The following is a 24,506-nucleotide window of genomic DNA, read 5'->3' as shown; positions in this document are numbered from 1 at the left end:
TGCTGTCATGGAAGCAGAAGGAAGGACAGGCCGGGGGCCAGGGAATCCACAGTGCCCGAGTCCGGCGTGTAGATCAGGCCGTTCCTCAGCCACAAGGAACTGGAATCCCACAGGACTGAGGAAACAGAGAATGAGACCTCAGCTGGGGGCACTGCTGCCCCGGGTGAGGCCAATGGGTCTGTTTAGCCCAGTACCTGGCCCCCTCCCAACCCCTCCAGCTCAGACCCATGGGCCTTGGCAGCACGTGGGCTGCCTGTAATATTGATATGACCAGCAGATGATCTGTTTGTTGCCCTGATGGTTATGACCAGGTCTGGCCTTAGGGAAAATGGCACCCTGGGTGAACTTGTATTATGGTGCCCCCTCATCACTCCTGGCCCCACAGACTCTCCGGGTTCCCCCCTGCCCCATCACTTCTGGGCCCCATTGCCTCCCACGGTGTATAATTTGTATTGAAAGAGATGCCAGAGCTCAGCTGTGGCTCAAATTAAGCCCTGGCAGCGCGGCCTGATACTGGCGGGTGCTGGCCGGGCACCCAGCTCTGAAGGCAACACCACCGCCAGCAGCAGCGCAGAAGTCAGGGGGGCCTGGCACATGGGGTGTTGCCACCCTCCTGCGCTGCTGCTGAGGCTTGTGGTGCCTGATGCTCGGCATGTGGCTCCAGGCTTCGCGCTGTCACACGTGGGCTGCATCTCACCAGAGCCCACGGCCTCCTGCAGCCCCCTGGCCACTCCTGGCTCACCCGGGGCGGAGGCACCAGTTCAGATTTGGGGTGGGGAGAGGAAACTTTAGCCATGATTCCAGGGACTACTTAGGCACATGAAAACTCTCGGGGCTTTGCAGATAATAACTTAGGGATTAGCTGACAGGAGCACTCTATCTAGCTGTTATATAAAGAAAGAAAAATATATGTACAAATTGCAATTAAAGACAAGTTTGAAGTTTATATGTAAATTAGGACAATCAGGAGCTAATACAGCAAGATATTCCCAATCCCAAGCCTTGAGGAATCAGTTCTGGAGCTTTAACACAGATATCAGAAACACACATCTGAGACTTTGTCCACAATCTTTAGTAGAGATAAATAAAATCTGCTTACACAGACACACTGTGTTACTGCCATTATCTCCTCTATTTTAGTCAATTGTTTTCCACTTAAAACCTAATTTTAACATATGTGATTAAGGTTTTGTTTTCTCTTTTATTAAGATGGGGAATTAATTTTTCTAATTCTTTTCGCATTTATGTTTCCCAGTCAAAATCATGTACCATTTGACTCCATCATTGCTATTGGTATCATAGTTGGAACTGCAGTTATTTTCATGTACATTTTAAGATAATTTACAGATATAACTAAAAATACAATTTGAAAACAAGCAACTTTCATCTGCACAGTGCCTATAGTTCTGTGTTTAGCTAATGTTTTTGAAACTGAGAATAGTAAAGTGAGTACAAGCTAAAGTTCCATTCTAGGAGGATGCTATTATTTGATTGTACCACTTTACACAATTAATGATAAAGCACAATATGGTAATAACATTAATAATGCTAATTACTCCAGCCAGGACAGGTTAGGCAGTTTAGAACTCACTACTGAAACAATTCAGTGTGAGCGTAAGAGAGAAACAAAATTATGAAATGCAGAGACCAGTCAACAAACTCAAATAACGGCACTTCGAAAGAATAAAATTCCAGAGAATGTATGTGCATTGCAGGAAGTACCATCAGGTAACAACAGCAAGATAAGTATGAGTTGGGGGGTGATGAGTGTTGTGATAGACCCAGGCCAGTTGGGTACAGCAGAATAGCAGAAGGCAGATATACTGGCCACTGGATTAACAGTTTTCTGTTCCCTGACCGACCAGAGCAGGGGCTGCTCCAGGCTAATGAGAACACCTGACTCTAATTAACCTGTAATGAGTCAGGTGAGGCCATTCAGTTAATGTGACCACCTGACTCTAATTAAGTACCCTGCTGATACTATAAAAAGGGCTCACTCCCGTCAGGCAGGGGAGCCAGGGAACCAGAGGAGAGGAAGTGCAGCTGAAGGGCTGGTTACTGAAGACACCCTCAAACCATTGTTAAGGGAGCCCTAAGGTAAGGGTGAAGAAGGGAGAAGCAGGAGAGCTGTGGGGAAGTAGCCCAGGGAAATGTAGCAACTCTGGCAGTGAAAGGTTGGTTGCCAACAACTGCTACCATTAGGGTCCCTGGGCTGGAACCCGGAGTAGAGGGCGGGCCCAAGTTCCCCCCAACCCACCACTACAGGAACAGCTCCTGGGAGGGGAAGTCAGGTCCCTGTCAGGACAGGAGGTTGAACAGAGACTGTGGGAGTTCTCTCACCAACCTCCTTGCGGCCTATGATGAAAAGGGCTCAGTAGACTGTAACCCTGGCCCTAGAGAGAGAAGGGCTACGTGGAGGGTCAGTGAGCCACTGAGGCAGCGTAAACCGCCTAGAAGCACAGGACCCACGGGAGCAAGGTCAGAGCTCTGCCACAGTGTGAAAAAGAAGGCATGTGTGAGCTGGGGGAGTGTGAGAGAGACTGTGCACTGCCCCTTTAAGAGAGGAGCAGTCTGCCAGAAGCACCTGCTAGCAGCTCCGTCCCTCCCTCGGTGAGCCCTGCCCGCCCCCACCTTGCTCTGCGGAGATGGGGTACATGGGGGGGGGTAGGGGACAGCCTGACATCAGAGCCCCTCCCCCTGCTCCTTACTGCAGAGAGGAAGCTCCCAGGAGCAGCTGGCCAGGGGCGGCTCCGAAGCCGGGGGCAGGAGCCGTGGGGCTGCAGATGCCAGCGGGGGGCACCCCTGCTCCAAATTTGCCCCATTCGCCCGTGGCTGAAGCTGGCCCTGGATGACTTTCTTTCCTCTGTGATGTCTGCAAGGCGCCCAGATACCCCGGTGACGACTGCAGGATGACGCCCTCTGGAGCAGTGATTCTCAAATTGTGGATCAGGACCCAAAAATGGGTCATGAGACCATTTTAACAGGGTCACCTAAGCGGACTTAGAATTACTGGGGCCCGTAGCCAAAGCCTGAACTGCACCACCTGAAGCCTGAGAGCTTCAGCCCTCAGCTTTGGGGCTCAGGTTATAGGGCCCCCCCCACTTGGGGATGAAGCCCTTGGGCTTTAGCTTTGCCACACACACCCCCACCCGGCGTGGCAGGGCTCTGGCGGGCTCAGACTTCAGTCCCCCCTTCCTGGGGTCATGTAGTAAGTTTTGTTGTCAGAAGCGGGTCATGGTGGGATGAAGTTTGAGACCCCCCTGCAAGAACAGAGCAGACCAGCTGATGCTGGTTGCTGATCCCTGCAAGACAACGCCCAACCCAGCGGCTCTAACGGCCACTACCTGCCAGCGCGGGGAGAAAGTTTCACCGACAAACTATTTTTTAATGCAAAATGCAAATTCAGCAACACTAAAATGTTGTGTGCATCCAGGGCGATTTTGCTGAATTGTTCATTAGGTGAATAAAACTTGAAAAAATCCCCAAAATGGAAAGATTTTTTAAATTTTTTAAAAAGAAGCATTTCACTTTCTCGATTCAAAATCATTCTATGGTTTGAAATTTCCTGTAATTTTATTTTTTATTTAAAAAAAAAACTAAAATCCTTGAAATCAAAACAAAATGTTTCATCCTCAAACCAATTCTATTTCTGACCTTCTGGTTTGCTGAAAATTTTGACCAACTTTCATTTTCAGTTTTATGTGAAAAGATTTTTTTCCCCAAATTTTGGTTCCCTCATAATTTATCAAATTATGCTTCCAGATTGACCCCCAAATATTTTTTCAAACGATTCATTCACCAAAAAATACAACAGTTTTTATTTTTTGTTTCGACCGAACAGTTTTCTGTTTGCTAAAATTCTGATTATTTTTTGTTTCGAGCCACTAGCCAGGTGGGGAATGGGCCACTGGGCCTTTCCTCTCTCGTGGGCGATGGCTTGGATCCAGCCCCTGGGTGGGGGACTAGCTGGCTCAGGTGGTAGCGGTGGGATACCAGTGACAATGAGGGCGGGTTGTGTTGCTCACTCGCCGTGCCACAATGAATTCTCCTTGGTGATGTGCAGATAATAGCAGCTCCCATCCCTGGCTCACATGTTCTCGATGCCCAAGGAGCAGCCCCCCTTCTCCAGGTACCCCAGCATCCATAAGTGTCCCCGCCTCTCCTCCATCAACTCTTGCTGGGGGATGTTGGCAGCGACGGGTTTCCCCCAGAAGACGTCCACTTGCTCCATGAACCAAGGCCTAGAGATCCCCACATGCAATCTGGGCCCCATCAGTGGCCTGCATGTGCAGGGGATGATGAAGCAGAGACCCACCCAGGCTCACACCGATTCTGGGACCCTCAGGCCCAGGTCTGGCCTCTGGGCAAAGGATCCTGCATAGGAGAGATGGGATGGGAGGAACACGCTGTTCTGTATGGAGCCACCAGATGGCGCAGTTACACAAAACCAGACATAATCTTAGTGCGTGAGCAAGTGTTAAATATCTGGAGAAATGCTGGATTGATTGTGTTCAGTATTTTAACGTACCTATATATCACCCCCCATATATGTGTGTTTGTATTTATAGCAACTGTTATAGATCTATGCATATATATATATATACACACAAACAAAGTATATATAGACTATATATCTAATTATGCTCAGTTTTATGTTAATGTAATATATGTGTGTGTGTATAGTCACACACACACATATATATATATATATATATATACACACACACATAGAGAGAGAGAGAGAGTACGTACATATAGACTGTGCGCACACACATATACTGGATATATACCTATATTGACTATTATTTTAGGATATATTTTATGTAACGATGCTAATTATATTTTGCTTGTTCTATTAAAACTATCACATCAGATCTGGGTTGTGTCAGAGACTCCCAGGCCCCGGGTTTGCTCAGCTCTGGAGGGTCCATGGGAGGAAGCCCCCCAGTGTGACAGCCCCTCTCAGGGTCACACTCACTCTGGGAGATTAAGACCTGGTCAGGTCACTGGGGCCCTCTCTCCTCCACCCTTTGTCCTCCCACTGGACAGAATCGGCAGCCTCCCAAGATGGGCTGGGCCTCTGGGCCACTGGTTGCTAAGTCCCATAATGTCCAAGATGGTGTCCAGGGTCCCGGCTGCTAGGTGAGGTCACCCCTGGCCCTCTGCAACCACAATCCCCCTCTCCCACCACCTCGTTACACATGCAGCACACAGGGAAGCTGAGGCACACCCAGTATTCATGCAAAACACTAACTAAATCCCCCACTTCATCACAGGTTGTTTTTAACATAAATGTTTTGTGCAAAAAGTTCCCTTTCCTAAAAACTAATCCCAGGAGGTATTTTTGGTTTTTAGAAAGGTTTCGCAGAGATCTTGGCCATTTAAAACTAATGATCACTGGAAAAAAATCACTGGCTAGGAATTTTTCACAAAAAATGTCCTACATTTTTCAATTCTCACCTCCCCCCAGTCCGCTCCCATGTTTTAAAGTATCTTCAGGACATACAAAGAAACAGAATTATTTGAATTATTAAGATGATAGATAGATAGATAGATAATGACTGGTAATTAACCCTTGCCCTCCCATATCAGTAAGAGATGGACCCCAGTCCCCATGATCTTCATGTTATCAGCCATGTCAGGATTTGATCTCGACCTGGTGGTTCCAAGGTTTCCGAGTGAATCACCTTTTTTCCTGCGTCTGAACCTGGTAATTCCCAAGACCCTGGAAAAACACACGAGTCAAATACTGGGCTCGATACAATGCACAAGGAACCCTTGCTCAGCACTGAGATGCAGCTGCCTGTGGGGTGGAGTGCGGGGCTGTTTATACAGGGACCCCTTGGCCAGAAATGAGACATGCCCACCTCTGGGGTGGGGCGCAGAGGCTGTTTATATAAGGATCCCTTGCCCGGCTGGTGCTGAGATGCAGCCACCTCCAGGTGGGGCGTCTGTTTAACAGCGACCGAGGGAAACCTCCGGGGCAGTTAATTAGAAAGAGTCTGAAAGCAAACGGGGATTAACCAGAGGCAGAATGTACCACACTGTAGCGGGCTGGTCACCCCGCTCCTGCCCGGTGGGTTTAAAAGCCGCCCGGGGGGGGGGGGGTGGGGCTGGGGAAAGGCTGATTGGGGAAGCAGCCCCAGCGGTGGCCACACCCCAATCAGGGCCCAGCTGGCCCTTATAAGAGGGCAGTGGGCCAGGAGCAGGCAGGCTCCCTCCAGCTGAGGAGGGGGAAGGATGTGGCTGCCTGAGTGCTGAAGGGCCCTGGAGTGAAGCCGGGCTGGGGAAAGGCCAGAGGAGCTGGGGAGCACTGGGCCAGCAACTCCCCAGGCTGCAGGGCGTTGTACAAGGCCCGTGGGGGTCCTGGGTTGCAGGGAAAGGCAGCAGGTCCAAACCTCCCTTGCCTGTGATGACTGGCTTATACAGCCGGCAGTCAGCCCCAGTGAAAGGGGGCTGGAGGGTGACTGGCAGTACCCCATAGCAGGGCTGCCCGGGGGGGGGGCAATTTGCCTCGGGATCTGCAGGGGCCCCCATGAGAGTTTTTTGGGGCCCCTACTCTGGGTCTTCGGTGGCAATTTGGCGGCAGGGGGTCCTTCTACCTCAGGACCCGCCACCAAAGTGCTGGGTCTTCAGTGGCAGTTCGGGGGGGGGGGCCCTTAGGCAGAGGCAAGGGGGGGATAGAGGGTGGGGGTTCCCTGGGGAGGGGAGACCCTGAGAGGAAGGGGTTACTGCCAGCGGGCAGAGCCCCCAGATAATGGGGCACTGGGTCTGGGAGGGACACGGGGGCCAAGCGGTAGCAGGACACCGGCCTGCAGAGGGTGCTCCAGAGGCTGGATGAGCTAATTCCCAGAAGTGACCAGCAGGAGGCGCCGTGCTGGTGAGTCCTACAACACTACGCACACCAAGCTAGGGGCTGGCCCGGACACCGGGGTTCCTGCCCTGGATCTCGCCCTAATGGCCATGGATCTGACCTGATCCACATGGATCTAGCACAGCGAGTTCTAACCCACTAGACCCGGCAGCCACAGTCCCAGCAGAAACCTGCCCCGGGCTCCCCCCTTCTGCAACTGGCTGGGGACCTGTGTCCAAGCGGCCGCGCCCCAGTGTTCAATGGGACTCTCTCCCTGTCACGGAGTGTGGGGGAGTCCAGCCCTCACCCCTCTTCCTGGGACTCACAGTGACTCTCAGCCAGCCGTAAAACGGAAGGTTTATTGGACAACAGTAATGCAGGCTACAGCAGAGCCTGTGGGCACAACCAGGACTCCTCAATCAGGTCCTTCTGGGAGTTCAGGGAGCTTAGTTCACAGCTGGGGCTTCCCTGAATTCCTCCACCCAGCCCAAAACCAAAACTGAACTAACTCCCTCCAGCAGTCTCTCTCCTTTTGTTCAGCTTCCCAGGCCCAGGAGCCCACTCCCTTCCCCCCTGCCTGGCTCAGGTTACAGGCTCAGGTACTCCATCACCTAAAGTCATCCCCTGCCCTCCCATTCATTGTGCAGACAGTTCCTACTGCATCACACTCCCCTGCTCTCTGCGGCTCTTACCCAGCTCCAAATTGGGGCTGACCAGCTGGAGGTGGAGCAAATGCACCAACTTGAAACTTCCTGTTGTGCAAGACCTGCTTATATAAACAGCCCCGGCGCCCCACCCCAGAGGCAGCCACATCTCAGCACTGGGGAGAGGTCCCTGTGTTAACAGCCCCCATGACCCAGGCCAGATTCAGCTGCGTCTCAGCTCTTAAGTCGAAGGACAGAGTCTGGCGGGTGGTGGAATCCAGCTGTTTCTCCGGATCCAGCTGATGACCTGGGTCCCATCACAAGGGAATACCCAGATTCAGTGATCCGGGACCTGGGAGGTGTTTGAGGAACCAGGAGTCAGAAAACAAACATCTGCGCTCAATGGACCGGCTCCGATCTGCTGACGTCTCCCCTGCTGAGACACCCTAGAGGGGAAGGACCCCGGGTCCCATTCCCACCCGCCAGAGCCAGCCTGTGCCCCACCCTGGGGAAGATTATAGCCGACACCCCCTAGAGGGAAAAGTCCCCCCACCCCCAGCCAGTCCCCCTGTGGTGGGGTCAGAAGCTGGCTGTCCATGGGAGCTGCCTCTGTCTGTGACAATCTCCCTCTTGCGTCGATGGCACCGAAATCTCCAGCTTTGACTTCCCCTTCCTGTCTTGAAATCTCACATCTCGCCCCAGCCCTCGCCCTGACACTCGCACCCGTACCCTGCGGTCTCCTCACGCACCCGGCTCTTTCCAGTAGAATCAAGATTCACTAGCCGTCCTAACCAGACATATGCTGTTCCAGTGTGCCGTTCCCAGTGCCCCGCCCCAGAGGCAGATGCATCTTAGCTCCGGGTTAGCAGTGTCGCTGTGTGGCTGTTCCCCAGCTGCCCTGCCTGGAAGTGGCTGCATCTCAGCTCAGGGTGAGTGATTAGTGTCTGCAGCATGTCCAATATGATAAGAGGTGTGAGTTGCTAGCGTTCAAATATTGTGTGACTGGAAAAAGCAATAATAAAGGGATAGAGCTGGGATGGGGGGCAGGTAGCCTGGACTCCTGGGTTCTATTCCCAACTCTGGGAGGGGAGTGGTCTGTAGAGGGTCTCAGAGCCCGGACTCCTGGGTTCTATTTCCAGCCCCACAAGCAATATGCAGTCTGCCCTGTTGCAGGGAAGTGACAGGCAGTCCTAGCCAGAGGGAGAGGAAGTTGGCAGGATGCTGGTGCTGGGGTTTCTGAGAGAGCATCTCCCCTCAACCCCCTCCCATCCGCACCCACTTCTGCTTTCACATTCATGTGCTTGCTGCTTCCCCAGGCTCCGAGTCACAAACCCTGGGGAACCCGGGATGCAGGGTCGGAGAGCCAGGCACTGGGACCTCCTCTGCAGGACTCGGGGTGAGTGGAAATGAGGGGGAGGGATCTGGAAGGTCTGTGGAGACTGGGGTGCCCCTCAGTCCCGACCCGCAGCCCCTTGCTATCGCAGCCCTGGGCTCCCCACCCACACAGCTCTGCCTTTCCAGCCTGAGCAGCATCCCACCCCAGGGCTTCCTCACTATGGGGACCACACTGGAAGTGTCAATTTAGGGGGCCATGTACAGCAGGGGGTTCCCCAGCTCTCATCTCTCAGCCTCCTTCCCGAGAGCACCTGAGGGCAGCAGAGGGATGGTGGGAAATGGAACTGCCGGGGGGTTTCCCCTTCCCCATCATGGTTTTGTGGGGCAGGGAGGGCAGGTATTGCAGAGGGGGCAGTTACAGATACCCTAGGGGGGAGCACATTTGTGCAAACTTCCCCTCCCCATCATCCAGCTGTCCACGCCATTTTCATAGGGGAGGAGGGGAGAGGATAGAGTGGCCCATACCATTCTGACAGCAGTGGACAGGGGAGCAGGAAAGGAGTGAGAGTCCCACACCATTGTCATAGGTGAGGAAGGGGTAAAAGGGAGTGGCCCAAACCATATTAACAGGGGGAAGGGGAGAGTGGCCAATACCATTTTCACATGTGAGGAGTGGGGAGGTGGGAACGGCACATACTATTCTCACAAGAGTTTGGCGGGGAGGGGTGAGTGGCCCCTACCATTCTGAGAAGAGTGGGGAGGAGGGAGTGGCCAGTACCATTTTCATGGGGGGAGGAGAGTCTCAGTTTCAGGAGAAGCAGGGTGGGGTGGGGGCATGGGAGACAGCATTCGTGCCCCACCCTGGCTGCAGAGGCGGGAGCTGTCAGCTCTCTGCACCCTCCCCTCTGCGGACACTTTACCCACTTCCAGGCCATCCGGCTCCACTGGGTCCCTGCAGAAACGGGCCACTCACCCTGTGAAGGTGACACCAGCACCCATGTGGCAGGTGGGGGAGGGTGGATGAGAAAATGCACCAGAAACAACAGGGTGTGCAGAGACAAAGCACAAATCTGTGGATTTTAAAAGCCAATCTCAGGTTTCTTAGCATAAATCTCAGGATTTATTAGCGAATTTCAGGGGGTGGAAGGGGTCATCCTGTTCACATTAAATCTTGGGATTTTTTAGCGAATCCTAGAATCACAGACCCACAGGGTGAGAAGGGACAACAGGGGTCACCTAGTCTAACCCCTGCCAAGATGCAGGATTTGTTGGGCTTAATCCATCCCAGACAGATGCTGTCCAGCCTCCTCTCGAAACCCTCCAGTGAAGGAACTTCCACCACCTCCCTGGGCATCTGGTCCATTGTCCGACTGCTCTCACAGCTGGGGAGTTTTCCCTGAGATTTAATCTCAATCGACTCTGCTGCAGTTTGAACCCATTGCCCCTTGTCCTGCCCTCTGGGGTGAGAGAGAACAACTTTTCTCCAGCTTCTCTATGGCAGCTTTTCAAGTATTTGAAAACCACAATCATGTCCCACTCCTTCCCCATCTCTTCTCCAAACTAACCATGCCCAGTTCCTTCAGGCTGTGCCCCTAAGGCTTGCATTCCATCCCTTTGATCATCTTTATCCCTTGCCCCTGAATCCTTTCCAGTTTCTCTACATCCTTTCTATATATTGGTGGCCAAAACAAGACACAGTCCCCAGCTGAGGCCTAGCCAGCGCCGAGTAGAGTGGTACTGTCACCTCCCATGACTTGCATGCTCTGCCTCTGTTCATGCAACCTGAAATTGCATTTGATTTTTTTGTAACGGCATCGCATTGCTGACTCCTGTCGAGGTTGTGATCCGCCACAACTCCCAGCTCCTTCTCAGCAGTGCTGCTGCCAAGCCAGTTCTTCCTCATCCTGTATTTGTGCATTTGGTCTTTCTTCCCTAAGTGGAGCACCTTCCATTTATCCTTGATTAATTTCATTGTGTCGTATACAGCCCAGTTCTCCAATTTATCGAGGTCCCTCTGAATTTTAGCTCCGTCCTCCAAAGTGTTGGCAGCTCCACTCAGCTTTGTGTCCTCTGCAGATTTGATCAGTCTGCTCCCTAGTCCTACACCCAGATCATTGATAAAGGCATTAGACAACACAGGACCTAGAACAGATCCCTGTGGCATCCCAGTCAATATGTCCCTCCAATCCAACATCGTCCATTAACAGTTACTTGTTGTTTAACCAACTATGTATCCACTTAACGGTAGTTCTACCGAGCCCACATTTCTCCATAAGAATGGCCATACCAGGTCAGACCTAAGGTCCATCTATCCCAGTATCCTGTCTTCCAACAGTGGCCAGTGCCAGCAGGGGCGGCTCTAGAAATTACACCGCCCCAAGCAGGGCGGCGCGCCGCGCTGCCCTTCCCCGGTCCCGTGGCCGGGGCAGAAGTGTCTGCGGTGGGTGCGCTGGTCCCGGCTCCGGTGGAGCATCCACAGGCATGCCTGCGGGAGCTCCGTCTGAGCCGCAGGACCAGCGCACCCGCCGCAGTCATGCCTGCGGGAGCTCAAGCGGAGCCGCGGGAAGAGGCGACCCTCCGCAGTCATGCCTGCAGCAGGTCCGCTCCTCCCGGGCTCCGGTGGATCTCCCGCAGGCATGACTGCGGAAGGTCAGCCGGAGCCAAATGCCGCCCTGCCGGGACAATGCCGCCCCACATGCCTGCTTGGCGCGCTGGGGTCTGGATCCAGCCCTGAGTGCCAGGTGCCACAGGGGGAATGAACAAAACAGGGAACCATCAAGTGATCCATCAACCTGCCGCCCATTTCCCAGCATCTGGCAAACAGAGGCTAAGGACACCATCCCTGTCCATCCTGGCTAATAGCCATTGATGGACCTTGTTACCAACTGGAGGATAGGGAACCACGGAAAATTTTGTTACGGCCTAGCTTAGGCAGTTCCGCTTTCTCAGCCTCCGGTTATTGTAGGACATGGCATGCTAGTTTCAACCTGCCGTAACCGGCTGAAATTGCTGCGTGGCAAGCCCCTAGGCTGTTGGCCAAGGGGACGGCCCCGGAGGGTGGAGAGTTTCTATTGCATTATGTATGAGCTGGTTTGCTGCTGTTTGTATAAATATGAGCATGCTTTGTGTTTGCTTTTGAACTCCGTACCAGGCCAAGCTCCAGGGCGCTGGGTTCCCCACCTCCGTAACAGCAACGCTTAAAGTCCCCGTTGCAAATGTGTCACTTTACCTTCATTAAAGCCAATAACTCACAGTGTGTATAAGCCTCGTTCTTAGAAAGCACCCTGGAAGGGCCTACAGCTCCCCTGAAACCTAACACCAACTTTGCCCATTACTTTGGAGTACGCTCATTTCTTAGGCCTGGTCTACACTAAGGGGGGGGGGGGGGTCGAACTAAGGTACGCAAGTTCAGCTACGCGAATAGCGTAGCTGAACTCGAACTACCTTAGTTAGAACTACTCACCCGTCCAGACGCCACAGGATCAAAGTCCGCAGCTCCCCCGTCGACTCTGCCACTGCCGTTCGCGGTGGTGGAGTTCCGGAGTCGACGGGAGCGCGTTCGGAGTTCGATATATCGCGTCTAGATGAGACGTGATATATCGAACTCCGAGAAGTTGAACGCTACCCGCCGACCTGGGCGTACCCTTAGGGTTACTCTTCTGGAGCAGGAGGCGGGGTTCTGTACTTCTATCAATGTTCTGCTTGTGTCACTTGTGTTCTCGTACGGAGCTCGACTTCTCCCTGCTGCAAGTTCCCTCCCAATGGAGCGATCCTGCAGGGCCTCGGTTTCCCAGGCTGGGTTCTTCCAGACCCAGAATCAGATGAGCGCGCGCGCACGCACACACACACACATTAACAGAGTGCGTCTGAGAGGACCGGGTTAATCAGCACTCCCAAGTTGACCCCTTAGATGTCCCAGGACTCAATAGGCTGGGTCGAGCAGCACGTCTGAGCTGCCACCCTCATAGGCCATGGGCACCGCACCACAATAGCGTATGCCTGAGCAGGCTGTGTTGAGCAGCACTTTCAATCTACCACCCTCAGATGCCCCTGGTTCAGCACGTCTCTATCCCCACTTTCACATTACAGTTACTCTGGGAGTAACCCACTTGATGAGCAAACCCACTGGATGAGGCTGAGGGAACTGGGATTGTTTAGCCTGCAGAAGAGAAGAATGAGGGGGCGATTTGATAGCTGCTTTCAACTACCTGAAAGGGGGTTCCAAGGAGGATGGATCTAGACTGTTCTCAGTGGTAGAAGATGACAGAACAAGGAGTAATGGTCTCAAGTTGCAGAGGGGGAGGTTTAGGTTGGACATTAGGAAAAACTTTTTCACTAGTAGGGTGGTGAGGAACTGGAATGGGTTACCTAGGGAGGTGGTGGAATCTCCTTCCTTAGAGGTCTTTAAGGTCAGGCTTGACAAAGCTCTGGCTGGGATGATTTAGTTGGGGTTGGTCCTGCTTTGAGCAGGGGGTTGGACTAGATGACCTACTGAGGTCCCTTCCAACCCTGAGATTCTATGATTCTATGATTCTACCCCACAGGATTTTTGGGTGCTGCAGGGATCTTTTAGCTTAGGTACGAGGAGCATTGCTGCAGAGCGAATGAGGAGACCAAAAAACACCCATGACAGGTGTGGGGAAGAGAAGCAACCCATTTAATCATGGAAGTTATTTATTGCTAGGTAATAACCATAGGGGAGCCCAGCATGATCAGTCAGGAGAAGATGAAGTCCCAGTGGAACTGATGCAGATTTTGATCCAGGCATCAGAACACATTGAGCATGGGAAGGAGTTTTTGTAGAGAAACAACAATGGTTCGAGGGAGAACGCTAGATTTGTTGATGTGTAAACACCGGAGATACCAATGTTGTTTTGTCCAGGCTAGACATGGGAACTAATCACTCCTGGCTATGGGCGGTGGTCCTTGGAGGGAGCTCACAAGGCAATTCACTATTTTGGATACCAGTCAAGGATTTGTTACTAGCATTGGTCTGATAACTGCTGAGCTGGGTGTGTGCAGGCGGGTTCTTGCCTTGGAATCTCTGTTTTTCATCCTGTCTGCTAATGGAGATGCCTCCCTGTCCCATCTTCAATGCAAATGAGGCTGAGGAGTTTCCTTAATCCTGTCACTCTTGTGCCAGGGATTTAGGTGTAAGTCTAGGTTTTTTTTATGCAGATTTGGTTCAAGCAGAGGCTGGGGAGGGGGGTTGTGAGTCAGACAGGCTGGGTACTGCACCCTGGTTCCCCAAGAACACAGAGCTGCTAGGTAAAAACCTCTCCTCCATGAATTTATCAAGTTCTTTCAAACCTTGTTATAATTTTGGCCTTCATAACATCCTCTGGCAAAGAGTTCCACATGTTGACTGTGCGTTGTGTGAAGAAATGCTTCCTTTTGTTTGTTTTAAACCTGCTGCCAATTAATTTCATTTGGGGACTCCTAGTTCTTGTGTTATGGGAAGGAGTAAATAACACTTCCTGATTTACTTTCTCCACACCCGTCATGATCTTACAGACCTTTATCATATCCACCCTTAGGCTTCTCTTTTCCAAGCTGAACAGTCCCAATCTTATTAATGTCTCCTCATATGGAAGCTGTTCCATCCCCTAATCATTTTTGTTGCCCTTTTCTGAACCTTTTCCAATTCCAGTTTGAGATTGGGCCACCAGAACTGTACGCAGTATTCAAGATGTGGGCGTACCATGGATTTAAATAAAGGCAATATCATGTTTTCTGTCTTATTATCTATCCCTTTCTTAATGATTCCCAACATTCAGTTTGCTTTTTTGATGGCCGCTGCACATTGAGTGGATGCTTTCAGATAACTATCCACAGTGACTCCAAGACCTATTTTTTTTTTTTTTTGGAGTGGTAACAGCTCATTTTATATGTATAGTTGGTATGATGTTTTCCAGTCAGGGACGGCTCCAGGCATCAGCTAAGGAAGCAGGTGCTTGGGGCAGCCAATACAAAGGGGCGGCCCGTCCGAGTCGTTGGCGGGAATTCGGCAGCGGGTCCCTCGGTCCCTCTCTTCCTCTTTGAGCTGCCGCCAAAATGCAGCTGAAGAGGGAGTGAAGGACCCGCTTGGGGCAGCAGAAAACCTGGAGCCGGCCTTGTTTCCAATGTGCATTCCTTTGCATTTATTAACATTCAATTTCATCTGCCAATTTGTTGCCCAGTCACCCAGTTCTGTGAGATCCTTTGTAGCTATTTGCAGTCAGCTTTGAACTTAACTATCTTGAATAGGTTTGTATCATATGCAAATTTTGCCACCTCACTGTTGACCCCTTTTCCAGATCGTTTATGAATATGTTGAACAGCACTGGCCTCAGTACAGATCCCTGGGGGACACCACTATTTACCTCTCTCCTCTGTGAAAATTGATCATTTATTCCTATCATTTTTAACCTGTTACTGATCCAGGAGAGGCCCTTCCCACTTATCCCATGACAGCTCACTTTGCTTAAGAGCCTTTCGGAAGGAACCTTGTCAAAGGCTTTCTGAAAATCTAAGTATACGGACTGGGTCACCCTTGTCCACATGCTTGCCGACTCTCTCAAAAAATTCTATTAACTTGATGAGACATGATTTCCCTTTAAAAACCATGTTGACTCTTCTCCAACAAATCGTCTTCATTTCTGCATCTGATCATTCTGTTCTTTACTGTAGTTTCAAACAATTTGCCCTGCACTAAAGTTAGGCTTAGTGGCCTCTAATTGCCAGGATCATCTCTGGGGCTTTTTTAAAAAAGACGTGTCACATTAGCACTCCTCCAGTCATCTGGCACAGAAGCTGATTTAAATGATAGGTTACATACCGCAGTAAGTAGTTCTGCAATCTCACATTTTAGTTCTGTCAGAAGTCTTATGAGAATGTCATGTGAGACTGTGTCAAAAGCCTTGCTGAAGTCCAGATATGTTATATCCACCGCTTTCCTCCAGCATTAACCAGTTACTTCGTCAAAGAAGGAAACCAAGCTGGTTTGACAGGATTTCTTCTTGGTAAATCCATGCCTGGTGATCACCCTTTCATCCTCACAAATTGAAGGTTTTATACATTGTTCTAGTGGCTTTCCAGGTGTTGAGGTCAGGCTGACTGGTCTATAGTTCCCCGGTTCCTCCTTTTTCCCCTTTTGAAGATGGCCCCTCCATTAGCCCTTCTCCCATCTTCTGGGATCTCTCCTGGCATCCACGAGTTTGCAAATATTATTGCTAGTGGCTCCAACTAATTCCTTCAGCCCCCGGGGTTGAACAGTTCCCCACCCCAATGATTAGAATTCATTCAAATTGGTCAGAAGATTTCTGATGTGTTCTTTACTTATCCCGATCTGCAGACTTCCCCTTTGATGTCCGTGGTAACTTTGCTGGTCACCTGCTCACATGTTGTTTTTTGTGGGAAGACTGAAGCAAAGGAGGCACTGAACAGTGCTGCCTTCCCACCATCTTCTGTCAGGATTTTCTCTCCGATCTTATGATTCATAGCCCTAGTCTACATTGTGGGGGATCGATCTAAGTTACGGCGCTGGAGTACAGGAGTCGACGGATGAGGGTTCAGGGGGTCAATTTATCACATCTAGACTAGATGCAATAAATCAATCCCCGCTGGATTGAGCGCTGCCCGCCGACATACCCTTCCCGAAAATCTTATGTTTTTTCGCCAATTTAAGGACTTTTTAGCCCACAATCACTCCGGACTGTCTGGTAATGTGGGAATTTGTGGGGGTCACTGTGCTACCAGCAGCCCCAGATCAGCCCCCCACAGAGCCCAGCAGCACTGATGGTCCCCAAGGCAGATCTGTCACTCTCCACAGCCTCTGCTCTCACACTTCCCACCCCACATCTGTCTCTAGGTCTGTCCCAGCTGGACGGCCCAGCCATGGGCAGATCCCTGTCGCAACAGCATGATGCTGGGGAATGGGAGCTCCTGACTCAGGGCTCCCTCTGGAGAGCAGGGGGTCCTGCCACACTGAGGGTCCTGATCCTCGCCCTGCTCTGGAGGGGTAAGTAAGCAGCACCTGCAGCCCCAGTGCAGGGGGAAGGGCAGAACCTGCACTAAGCGGGACCAGGTCTGTCCCAGGACTTGGAAGGGAGACTGGGCAGAGGGGGAGGAGAGTCTAGTGCCCCCGTGTGGTTCTAGGGGGCGCTGAGTGACAGGGAGTGGGAGCAGGAGGCTCGATGTAGGGAGGGATGGAAAGCAAATGGAGTGAGAACTGGTCAAGCCCCAGGGCTGGGCTCGCAGGGGGCTGCAAGTCGGGAGTGAGGAGAACAGGCAGAGCTGTGGGGGGACCTCAGGGTTGGTCTCTGCTCTCTATGGGTCCCACTTCAATCCCTCCCCATCCCCTGCAGGGTCCCTGGCCCAGCTGCCCGGATTTACCCTGACGGTGCCGCAGTCGGTGTCGGTGCAGGAGGGTCTCTGCGTTCTCGTCCCCTGCAACTTCACGTACCCAGCCTCGTATGACACCAACAATCCCTCGGCCCAGCTCTACAGATACTGGTACAAGGATCCAGCCAATGTGGGCTCTGATCCGCTCGTGGCCAGCACTGACCCCAGCCAGGGGGTGTCGCAGGAGACCCAGGGCCGGTTCCGGCTAGTGGAGAATCCAGAGCGCGGCGACTGTTCCCTGCAAATCAGCGACGCCCGACGGACGGATGCGGGGAGATATCTCCTTAGAGTCGTGGGAAAATTTAGCTACAGTTACCGCTCCAGTACCGATGGCACTGACCTTATGCTCACGATCTCCGTGACAGGTAAGAGCAACCGCAGTCACCACTGATCAGCCCCACTGAGCCAGCCAGTCCCCGCCCTGGGGCCGGATCTGGGCTGCGCCCCCGGAGGGGAAAGGCCCCGTGTCCCCGAGTGATTCTCTCCCCCTCCCCGTGTCTCAGGGCTGACGGAGGAGCCAGAGATCCAGATCTCGCCGGTGCAGGGGCTGCCAGGGACGCTGCTGGCCGGGGAGCTGGTGACTGTGACCTGCACGGCCCCTGGGCGCTGCTCCGGGCCCCCTCCCCGAGTCACCTGGATGGGGCCGTTCAGCGACACAGCCCGGGACGTCTCAGTCCAGCTGGCGAATGGCACCTGGGCCTACAGCTCCGCGCTCAGCTTCACGCCCAGCCCAGGGGACCACGGCAAAGAGCTCGTCTGCAACGTCACCTTCACCCCACCACAGGGACCTTCCACCCGCAGAACCATCCGGCTCCACGTCATCTGTGAGTGACCCCCCCAGCCCCTCCACGCCGGCCCCCAGCCCCCTCTGGGATCCCCCGCCCTGGATCCCCAGCCCTGCCTTCCAGCCCCTCCCCCAAGTCCGACCTGTGCTGGGATCCCCACCAGGCACCCTCAGCCACTTCTACAACACGCCCCGTAACCCCACACCGTGCAGCCCCTTCTCCCTGGGGATCTTCACCCCTTCCTGTTCCCCTTGGCTATGGCTCCCCTCCTCCGCACCCCCAGGTCCCCAGGCCCTTCTCTTCTGGGATCCTCTCTGCCCCCAACCTCCCCTGCCCCCCGACTCCTCCTGTGCGGGCATCCACCCCACATTCCAATCCCCCTTACTGGGATTCCCCCACACACCAGCCACCCCAGTTTCCCCTGAGATCCCCCCAGGCTGTCCCGCCGCGTCTCTCCCCCCGCCCCCCCGCCGGGATCGGTGGATGCTCTATATGGGGCACAGTGTTAAGGGGACCCAGTCACTGTCCGGCACTAAACACGCTCCAGGGTCGGTGCCCAGAGACCTCTTTAAATGGCCTGTGACCCTTATGCTGCAGATCCAGGGCAGAGAGAAAATCAGCAGGCGCCTCTGCGAGGTGAAGGATTAAATCAGGCTCCACTGTAAGGACGGCCCTTGTTCCCTCAGCTGGAGTGAGATTTAGCAGGAAACCACCCCACCACCGCCCCCGTGTCTGAGCCCAGGCCCCAGCCTGACCCTGAACGTCTACACAGACCTCGGAGAAAACGTCCGCGCTGCAATCAGAGACCCGCAGCCCGAGCCCCGCGAGCCCGACCCAACGGACCCAGGCTCTGAGCCTCGGCGCCACGAGGCTTTGAGGGCAGCGTGGACGGACCCTGCCAGGCCTGGCCAGACGGTACCAGCGTCCGGCTGTTCCAGGTGTTGATTTCAGATTCCCCCCTCAGCGCAGCCAGGCTGCAAAATACCCAGGCCTGGCCAGCCAACCCCGGGGGCAAAAGGATAGGGCTGGGGAGAGACACACCGAGGTGGGAAGGCAAAGGACCCATGACGGGGGTGTCTGATGTCCCTGGTGGTGGCTGGGTCTGGGGTGGGGCTGGGATCAGGGTTATTTAGACCCCTGGATCTGTCCCGCCCTGGCTCTAGGGGGCGCCATGGCAGACAGAAGGTCCTCAGTGAGTGTGCTGGGCTGTAGGGGGTTTGATTGGGGGCTCAACAGGGGGCGCTTTGCTGAAGGGGGCGGGTGGGGGATCGAGGGAGAGTGCTGGGCTGTGGGGAGGGGTGGCGGTTCATTGGGGGATGCTGGGCTGCGGATCAGGGGGTCAGTGGGGGGCTCTCTCCAATCTAATACGTTGCCGTGGATATTTCAGCTCTAGAGAGGACGCTGCAAATCACCGTCTCCAGAGCTAACAGGAGCGACCCCCAGCTATTCCAAGGTATCGCTAGGGGGTGGGGAGTGGGGCACGGGGCCTTTCCCCTCTAGGGGGCGTCGGCCCCGATCCGGCCCCGGGCAGGGACTAGTTGGCTCAGGGTGCGAGTGGCTCTGTGTTATTTCTATTCCCAGATCCCGGCATCCTTGTGGCGAACGGGTCACAGCTCTCGGCCCAGGAGGGCGACTCCCTGTGGTTCCTCTGCTCCGTCGCCAGCAGCCCCCCCGCGGTGCTGGGCTGGGTGAGGGGGGGCCGAGCCGTCGAGGGTGCCCGCCCCACGGGGGAGAATCAGCTGCGGCTGGAGCTGCCCAACGTGACGGCCGAGGACGGGGGGCTCTACGGGTGCTGGGCCCAGAACAAGGAGAGCTCTGCCCAGAGGACTTTCCAGCTGCTCGTCGAGTGTGAGTGGGGTTAACCCCTGGGACGCTGACACTGGAGAGTAGCAGTGTTAATCTGTGGGACTCCTCGCCACTGAGTACTAGCAGGTGTCACAGGTGCCTGGCCCCTTTAAACAGAGACAGAGCCAACCCCACCTCCCCCCTCCGCCTGTGCCATAGATAATTAGCTACTTCAGGGGTAGCCCCAAGCGGGGCAGGTGAGGCTTGAACAGACTCCTGGGCTGTCTACAAGGGCCGTGAGCGCCCAGGCTGAGGGCAGAGAAGCAGATGAAGTGCAGATGGCCAAGGACGGAGCCAGATAAGTGTCATGGGGCCGACTGAAGAGACGTCCCAGGGCAGAAGAACCCGCAGGACTCCTTGACTCTGGATATTAGCAAGTTAATCTATGGGACTCCCTGCCCCTGGGTATTAGTAGGGTTAACCCACAGGACTCCCTGCCACTGGGTGTGAGTGGGGTAAACCTGTGGGACTTTCTGCCACTGGATATTAGTGAGGTTAATCTACGGGACTCCCTGCCACTGGGTTTCTCTCTCTGACTATTCATTTGTTGCTGTGTCTCCTGCTCTCCCCAGACAGCCCCCGACCGGGGACTGGGCTGAACTCATCCTGCCAACGCCAGGGGCCCAGCGTCAGCTGCAGCTGCTCCTTGCGCTCCCACCCCCCACCCCAGCTCCAGTGGCAAGTGGACGGGGAGCCCCTGGCTGGGAACAGCTCACGGGGGGCCCTGCAGGTCAGCTCGTGGGCCCAGGGGGACGAGGCCGTCAGCACCCTGAGCTGGACGGGGAGCTGGGACGGGGGCCACCAGATCTTCTGCCACGGTTCCAACCCCCACGGGTTCCATATTTTACTGCTCAGCCCACCAGGAACAGGTGAGAGTCCTACCCCTCTCGGGGGCACAGGCTTCGACCCATCACCAGGGCGGGGGTTGGCTGGCTTGGGACAGGGGTTGTGGGGATCTATCCCTGACTCTCGACTTCTTCCAGCTCCCACAGGTGGCCTCAGTCAGGCATTTATCGAAATCAGCTGCAAACTCGTCTTCGTGGCGACTGGATTCTTCCTGGCCTATTACCTCACCCTGCTCTATTACAGACGGTAACTCAGCTACTGACCCACCTATCGACCTACCCACCTATGTATCCACCTATCTACCGTCTATCCATCCACCCACCTATGTACCTACCCACCTGTCTATGCATCTATTCATCCCCAATACACCCACCTGTCTCTCTGTCATGACTTCCAGCCACATACATACCCCAGAATCTCTCTCTCTCTCTCTCTCAGGACACCCTGCAGCTCTCGTGGAAGCAGAAGGAAGGACTGGCCAGGGGCCAGGGAATCCACAGTGCCTGAATCCGGCGTGTAGATCAGGCCGTTCCTCAGCCACCGAAGAGCCGACAAAGAATTGGAATCTCACAGGACTGAGGAAATGGGGGCACTGCGACCCCGGGTGAGGCCAATGGGCCTGTTTAGCCCAGTACCTGGCCCCCTCCCAACCCCTCCAGCTCAGACCCATGGGCCTGGGCAGCTCGTGGAAGCTGCCTGTAATATTGGTATGACCAGCAGATGATCTGTTTGTTGCCCTGATGGTTATGACCAGGGCCGTCCTTAGGGAAAATGGCACCCTGGGCGAACTTGTCTTATGGCGTCCCCACATCATTCCTGGCCCCCACGGGACCCTGGCTCAGGTGGCAGCGGTGGGATACCAGTGACAATGAGGGCGGGTTGTGTTGCTCAGTAGCTTTGCCGCAATTAATTCCCCTTGGTGATGTGCAGATAATAGCAGCCCCCTCCCTGGCTCACATGTTTTCGATGCCCAAGGAGCAGCCACCGTTCTCCAGGAACCCCAGCATCCATAAGTGTCCCCGCCTCTCCTCGAACAACTCTTGGTAGGGGATGTTGGCAGCGACGGGTTTCCCTCAGAAGACATCTGCTTGCTCCATGAACCAAGTCCTAGAGATCCCCACATGCGATCTGGGCCCCATCAGTGGCTTGAATGTGCAGGGGATGATGAAGCAGAGACCCACCCAGGCTCGCCCACCAATTCTGGGACCCTCAGGCACAGGTCTGGCCTCTGGGCAAAGAATCCTGCATAGGAGAGATGGGATGGGAGGAACACGCTGTTCTGTATGGAGCCACCAGATGGCGAAGTTACACAAAGCCGGACATAATCTTAGTGCCTGAACAAATGTTAAATCTCTGGAGAAATGCTGGATTGATTGTGTTCAATATTTTTATGTACGATGCTAATTATATTTTGCTTGTTCTATTAAAACTATCACACCAGATCTGGGTTGTGGCAGAGACTCCCAGACCCCGGGTTTGCTCAGCTCTGGAGGGTCCCTGGGAGGAACCCCCCCAGTGTGACAGCCCCTCTCGGGGTCACACTCATTCTGGGAGATTAAGACCTGGTCAGGTCACCGGGGCCCTCTCTCCTCCACCCTTTGTCCTCCCACTGGACAGAACCGGCAGGCTCCCAAGATGGGCTGGGCCTCTGGTTGCTAAGTCCCATAATGTCCAGGCTGGTGTCCAGGGTTCCACCTGCTAGGTGAGGTCACACCTGGTCCTCTCCAACCACAATCCCCCTCTCCCACCACCTCGTTACCCACGTAGAATACAAGGAAACCGAGGCACACCCAGTATTCATGCAAAACACTAAAAATCCCCCACTTCGACACAGGTTCTTTTTAAAATGAAAGTTTTGTGCAAAAGTTCCCTTATCTAAAAACTAATCCCAGGATTTTTTTTCTTTTTTTTTTTTGGTTTTTAGAAAGGTTTCACAGAGCTCTTCGCCATTTAAAACTGGGAAAAATTCACTGGATAGGAATTTCTCACAAAAAAATGTCCCACATTTTTCAATTTCCCCCCCACCTCCCATGTTTTAAAGTATCTTCAGGACACAAAAAGAAACAGAATTATTTGAATTATTAAGATGATAGATAGATAGATACTGGGGGTGGATGGGGATACATAGATAGATAATGACTGGTAATTAATCCTTTCCCTCCCATATCAGTAAGAGACGGACCCCAGTCCCCATGATCTCCATGTTATCAGCCATGTCAGGTTTAGATGTCGACCTGCCGGTTCCAAGGTTTCCCAGTTTTTCCTGCGTCTGAACCTGGTAATTCCCAAGACCCTGGAAAAACACACGAGTCAAATACTGAGCTCAGTACAATGCACAAGGATCCCTTGCCCAGCACTGAGATGCAGCTGCCTCTGGGGTGGAGTGCGGGGCTGTTTATACAGGGACCCCTTGGCCAGAAATGAGATGTGGCCACCTCTGGGGTGGGGCGCGGGGGCTGTTTATATAAGGATCCTTTGCCCGGCTGGTGCTGAGATGCAGCCACCTCCAGGTGGGGCGTCTATTTAACAGCGACTGAGGGAAACCTCCGGGGCAGTTAATTAGAAAGCGTCTGAAAGCAAACAGGGATTAACCAGAGGCAGAATGTACCACACTGTAGAGGGCTGGTCACCCCGCTCCTGCCCGGAGGGTTTAAAAGCAGCCCTGGGGAGGGCTGGGGCTGGGGAAAGGCTGATTGGGGGAAGCAGCCTCAGCGGTGGCCACCCCCCAATCAGGGCCCCGCTGGCCCTTGTAAGAGGGCAGTGGGCCAGGAGCAGGCAGGCTCCCTCCAGCTGGGGAGGGGGAAGGATGTGGCTGCCTGAGTGCTGAAGGGCACTGGAGTGAAGCCGGGCTGGGGAAAGGCCAGAGGAGCTGGGGAGCTCCGGGCCAGCAACTCCCCATGCTGCAAGGCCTTGTACAAGGCCCCTGGGGGTCCTGGGTTGCAGGGAAAGGTGGCAGGTCCAAACCTCCCTTGCCTGTGCTGACTGGCTCATACAGCCGGCAGTTGGACCCAGTGAAAGGCGGGGTAGATGGTGACTGGCAGTAGCCCATAGGCTGAGGCAAGGGGGGGATAGAGGGTGGGGGTTCCCTGGGGAGGGGAGAACCTGAGAGGAAGGGATTGCCAGGGGACAGAACCCCCAGATAATGGGGCACTGGATCTGGGAGGGACACGGGGGGGCCAAGCGGTAGCAGGACACCGGCCTGCATAGGGTGCTTCAGAGGCTGGATGAGCTAATTCCCAGAAGTGACCAGCACGAGACGCTGTGCTGGTGAGTCCTACAATGCTACGCACACCAAGCTAGGGGCTGGCCCGGACACCGGGGTTCCTGCCCCGGATCTCACCCCAACGAGCAGGGATCTGCCCTGATCCACATGGATCCAGTGCAGTGAGTAATAACCCACTAGACCCAGCAGCCACAGTCCCAGCAGGAATCTGTCCCGGGCTCCCCCCTTCCACCACTGGCTGGGGACCTGTGTCCAAGCGGCCGAGCCCCAGTGTTCAATGGGACCCTCTCACCTGCTCTCCGTGGCTCTCACCCAGCCCCGAACAGGGGCCAACCGGCCGGAGGTGGAGCAAATGCACTGACTGGAAACTTCCTCTTGTGCAAGATCAGCTCAGCAACCAGCCTCCCAGCACAGCCGCTGGTGCCCACACGCAGGGGGGCAGAGCTGATGTGCCACTGTCCTGGGGCAGAGTAGGCCAGGGTCTGGCTGGGCTGGGAGACTCAGGATTGTAGGCTGCTTGGGCTGGTCCCAATGCCCCCAGGGGGCACTGTTTCTTTCAGTTCTAGGTTTCTCCCAAACCCTTGTGTATCTCA

At 54.1% G+C, this 24,506-nt stretch overlaps 2 protein-coding genes and 1 long non-coding RNA gene across 4 annotated transcripts in view; 2 read left to right on the top strand and 1 right to left on the bottom strand.

The window, feature by feature from the left end:
• The window catches only part of LOC120390571 (hemicentin-2-like), a 281,097-nt gene that overhangs the window by 44,315 nt on the left and 212,276 nt on the right, over nt 1-24,506 (top strand). The window lies entirely within an intron of this gene.
• LOC120390225 (myeloid cell surface antigen CD33-like) overlaps nt 1-24,506 on the top strand; it is a 122,648-nt gene that overhangs the window by 61,212 nt on the left and 36,930 nt on the right. The gene's annotated exons all lie outside the window — the stretch shown is intronic.
• On the bottom strand, nt 111-21,364 carry LOC120390234. Its single transcript, XR_005591041.1, has 3 exons — nt 21,290-21,364; nt 21,060-21,063; nt 111-154 (listed from the first exon to the last, which is right to left on the bottom strand). It is a non-coding gene; the product is annotated as an uncharacterized LOC120390234 (long non-coding RNA).

The sequence above is a fragment of the Mauremys reevesii genome, linkage group 24 (assembly GCF_016161935.1).
Source record: "Mauremys reevesii isolate NIE-2019 linkage group 24, ASM1616193v1, whole genome shotgun sequence".
Lineage (NCBI taxonomy): Eukaryota > Metazoa > Chordata > Testudines > Geoemydidae > Mauremys > Mauremys reevesii.
Note: the sequence above shows the minus strand (reverse complement) of the source record. Positions and strands in the feature narration are given on the sequence as shown.